The sequence below is a fragment of the Drosophila tropicalis genome, unplaced genomic scaffold (assembly GCF_018151085.1).
Source record: "Drosophila tropicalis isolate 14030-0801.00 unplaced genomic scaffold, ASM1815108v1 contig_501, whole genome shotgun sequence".
In the NCBI taxonomy this organism is placed as follows: domain Eukaryota; kingdom Metazoa; phylum Arthropoda; class Insecta; order Diptera; family Drosophilidae; genus Drosophila; species Drosophila tropicalis.
This window is the reverse complement of record NW_027172971.1, coordinates 314543-319835: the sequence shown is the minus strand read 5'-3', so window position 1 is coordinate 319835 and position 5293 is coordinate 314543.

Genomic DNA, 5293 nt, shown 5'->3' with positions numbered 1-5293 from the left:
CAAGCGCTTACTCCATGTCCAGTCTATAAACAATTAAAACATCTCCGTCGCAAAGGTGTTACGTTGCTTGACAGTCAAGCTCTGGAATTGAGGACAAGCCGACAGTATGTGCTCAGTACTATAACATTTCATACAATTACCTGTAATGGCAAGCATGGTGCGTGTTTTCCGTTTTCCTTTTTCATCCCTTGGTTCGCTCGCTACATGGTCGACACCTTGTTCAATGGTGTAATTTTCAATATCCTGGCTTTTCTCAATCCATTCACGTCGGTTAGTCTCATAAACCTTGCTGATGAGCAAGTATATAAGCCAACAGTCACGGCACGTTTGTCCAAAAGCGTCTAAAGCCCGAATTACATCACTGGCTCCGCAAGTCAGAGCGCGTAGCGATGAAATTTTGTGCCCAACAGCTTTTGGCAAGGCGGTAAATGTATCCATAAGCAAATTCACCAAACAACGGGGCTTTTCGTAGCGATAACTCAACGATTTCCATGCAACCTCGTAATTAGCATTTACTACAGGCAAATGCTAGATGAGTATGGCTGCTTCTCCTATGACACATGTCTTCTGTATATTCGTGTTGTCTTTCCATGCCATTCCTTATAATATTTCACCGAAGGGCTTGATGTGAATTTTGGGTTACTCACAATCTCTTGTTGCCGGTGTTGCAGCTGACTGTGAGCCTGACGAAGACGAAGATTGCGAAAGCAATCTCTCAACCAATAGTTGCTGCTGTTCCATTTGACGTTGCATCTGCAGTTGTATTTGTTGCTGTTGATTGTGCATTTGTTGAAGAATTTCCTGCGAACCATCGTTGCCAGCCGCGCCGATTTCTTCCAACTTGCCAGACAATGCCAAATCAGCTCGTAAAGCCTTAAGGCGAGCACTCGCCTTTTCATATTTATCCTCGTATATCTCCAGTTTGTCGTATTTGGCCGATTCGTCATCAGTCTTGACGAACTCCTTCCACGCATTGGACAAAGTTTCCAATTTGATGTCAATTGTAAAATCGTCGTCATCCTGTGCTGGATTCTCTGCATATCCATATATGCGGGTAATGGTTGTCTTCAATCTTCCTCTGGCCTTGATGAACGTTTTCATTTCCTCCATGATGAAATACCAAGAAATTTCCACTGCTTGTGTGGACCCAAAATTTTAAGACGCTTGTTTCTCCTAGAGATGTGTTCTCTCACGATCTCGTCGATTTATCGATAACAGATACCGAAAGGCGTATGGCGCCATCGTTTGTACCGATTGCCTATTCGATAGTAGGCCAGAACTATCGACTACTAAATTTGAGGTTAACAATTAAGTGCTACCGAATTGCAACAAATTATTAACCAATGAGCAACAAACAAACAATGCCCAACGACCAAAAGGACCAAAATATGATGAACAATAAACCACTGAGTTTAATTTCTCATAAGAACTTAACTTTATTTTTACTTTAACTTCACTGAACTGTGTCTGCCACTGCTAGAACACGTCTTGATCGTTCGTTTGCTTGCTTATTACTAAATTTTCAACCTCTTCAACTATTTCAATTGAATACTGTTACCTATGGGATGTCGTGCGCTCCATTTCTCGCAATAAGGTCCTTAAAATTCATATCAGAGTCGTATAAAGAATTTTATCCAATTGGATCTACTGTATTAGCCGAGGATATGTACGTTGACGGTCTACTTTATGGAGCTGACTCAATCGAAGAACTCAATATTAAGACGCATGAAGTTACCAAGTTGCTTTCCAAGGCCGGTTCAGAATTAACAAAATGGACTTTTGGTGGCGCACCAGCAGATTATGAATTATTTTATATTATTTTGATTTGTTCTCTATGATTTGCTATGATTGTTAGTGCCAGTTGCAGAGCGCTACAAAATCCTGATCGAAGACTTGTGGATCCAGCGCTTGGACTGGGATGACCCGTTCGCAGAGATCTCTTACAGACTAGATGGCAAAAAGAAGTGTGAAATCCATGAAAATATGCAACTTTATTGATCATTTCGAGAACGAGAGTTGTGCCCACCCAATCACAAAGTATATCTTTGTGCCAAGCATGGACTAAAATCAAACACAAATTGATAAAATTTTTTGTCTGCAAAACATATATTTGAACAGATTCCATTGTCGTTCTTAATTGGATTAACCCACCAACTCTAAAATGCTTTATTGCCGATCAACCATACAAACTCAATCACAGGAAATCAATTGGATTCACGCACTTTGAGCAGACAATTTGATTTCATGGACCAAAGTTCGTAGCACTTGAAGCATTGCATTAGCCGAAATCTGAAAGAAAGACAGATTTCGAGCCCAAAGATTTAGAACTACAAACCTGCTAGTTATAAAGAAAAGAGCATAGCTGAGAAGAGCATTAGTAGACTATCATCGTTTCGTATGATCGTAAGAGTCTTAGCATACGTTTTAGGTGTTTTCAACCGAACTAGTATTAACCGCAATAATACGATAAGTGCTACCAAAAGCGTTTCAGTAGAAGAATTTAAATTGGCTTTTAATCATATAATCTCTTCAATTCAGAGTGATGTATTTGCGAAAGAACTAAAGGACTTACAAGCAGGACGAAGTCTAAATCCTGAGCTTTAAAAATTAAATCCACTCATTTCAAATAAACAGATCGGTACTCAAAATATTCGACTTATCCGTGCATCAGCATCAGCATCAGTGACAAATTTAACATTAAAGTTAAAAAATTAACGAAATTTTTAAATTAAACATTAAGCTGTTAAGGTTATTTATGCCACTTTTTGATTTACCAACTGTAAACAAATGTTTGAATTACAATACATTTGCGATAACTTTATCAATTTTTATGAAATATTCTGGTAATGGAAAAACAGGATTCAATTAATTTTTGACCTAATTATAAGCTTGCGGCTTGCCGCACAACAAAAATTCACACCACACACACAAGCTTATAGATTTTAATTTTTTTGTTTTTGTGTTACATTAAATTTTATTGTTTTATTATTATTATTGTTATATTTCAGCTCTACTTTTTAGTAGTTAGATTTGCTTACAAAGTCGACCAAGTGCTTTGTGTTTTTTTATGGCCATTTAAAATGTTCGAAAATCAATTATGGCTTGTCTGCATTTAATTAAATATGGCTACTAAAAAATTTGTTTTTCAGACATAAAACCTTTGCTATTCAATCTGAATTTTCATCTACGTCGGATTGCATATTAACGCGATTACTGGCTGCCAAAAGTCAGGCAAAAGAAGCTTTCAAGCGAAAGGACGCAATAACTACACGTGATTAGGTATCTACATATACATAAATATGTAAAAAACTAGAATATATACGTGTGTATATATAATGGTCAGAGTGGTGTCCGTTTGGTGGCCTCAAAAAAAATGTTTGTTGGGTAGTGGTCGAAATGCATTTGTGAAGCGTTTTGCAAATATTTTAGAACTTTTAAATAAATACATGGCTTTCATTTGGCAAGCTTCTGGATGGTTCGAGGCAGCAGTTTGTTCAATTTATGACTCTAGAAGTTAAAAGCTAGAAGTTAGAAGCTATGTAAATAATAAAAGGGGGAATGGCGATGTCAGCCGCTTAAAAATGTGATGCCAACTGTGCCGCGATAAATGCGTTATGTGTGTGTGTTGTGTTGACATTTCCAAAGTCACATATTAATTCAACATTTTTATTTTATAGTTTCAGTTCAGTTATTTTCATTCAACACAAAACCAGCATTGCCACTTTCGGCCAAATTGGTTACCAGCAAGCAAGCATTTAGAACTGGAAAATATATAAATTGGTCAAATATTTAATGGGCAATTTAGAACTGAATTAAGGTATAAAATCGGAGAACCAAAGAATTTTTGGAATGTGTAAGGATGCGCTGTTTCAAACATTAAATTATGTAAATCTGCTAGCTAGACGAATATATTTGGCATACAGTATTTCTACGGCGAATTGACCTTGAGCTTTTTTTTTGAACCAAGCTTACACGATCCACTTCCATAGAAAAGCTCATGCCAGAGAAGGGGCCAAAAAGTGAGCTTGAATAGTATGCGGGGAGTCTAGAATGGTCTGAGCTAGAGTGCAGTTGTGCGAATAAGAGGAGGGAGAACGCGAAAAATCCGCAACTGCAAGCAATGCACGTGTTGTGACGTAACACACAGGTACCCTCGTGGACGTTACATAAGTACACGCCTCTTTTTTTCGAGTTCCAATTTTAATTCAGGAACGAAAATAAAACGCCACTGCCAGCGCTGTCTTGCCTCCGTTAAATGCAAGCGCGTACTTATTGGGTTAGCCACCAGGCCAGAAGACGACCCCATCCATGGTTTCATGTCGGACTTCTGGGGACTACGACCAAATAAATGTCGACCCCGTCCATGAACTGACCATCGGAAAATTGTTGGAGATCGATTTGGCCATGTGCGCACACCTATTGCTGTGTGGGGCGTAGCCAGCCAGCCTAATTCCTAGGTGAACCCTCGTTGGAGTGAATGTTGCACCTGAGGACACGGGATAGCCCTCGCAACCAAGACTGTAGATTACTGCTGGGAAGACGTTGCAGCAGATTCAAAAACCTAGCATTGATGATTCCTCCCTCACCCCCCAGCCGTAAAGGACCCTCAAACAGCCGTTTTTCTTTTTCTTTAAGTATCGTACAAACATGTGTTCAAATTTATAAGCATAAAATTTATAATGAAATTTCTATATAGTAGGTTCTAAAAGTCATAACATTGGTAACGAGAAGCATGTTATATTTTGGTACCCTTCTTAATAATTTTAACAGCCTCTAGTGCTCCACCCATTATCAGGCCTGCTGACTGGATTGGACTCTACAAACTGTAAGTACGGCATAGCCGCATAAAATCTATTGGCGAAATATAACCGCTTGCCGCGACCACCAAGTTAATTGGTTTTTTTTTCTCTTTTTCAAATTGAAATAAATGCTTAACGTAAAATTTAGTTAGTTCAGATTTATACTTATAAATCAACCCACATTTTTGTACGATTCCTCTCACCGAATTAGTTAGGAATTATATATATTTGAAATTATTGTTAATGCTTCTATTTTATAAGTGGTATACGAAATCCTATGTTATCTTCTTATCTTAATGGCATATGCCTTTTCTTTCTTGAATTGAATATATGTATGAAATGATGAATCGCTGAGGTAGTTTATTTGGGCACCTGACGTAAGAGAATTAACAGCCGCAAGATGGGTAATACCGGGTTTCATTAGGTATTACAAGGTTGGGTGGGTAAAGAGAAGGCAATAACATCTAGGTCCTTCAAACAACTTCCATCATCTC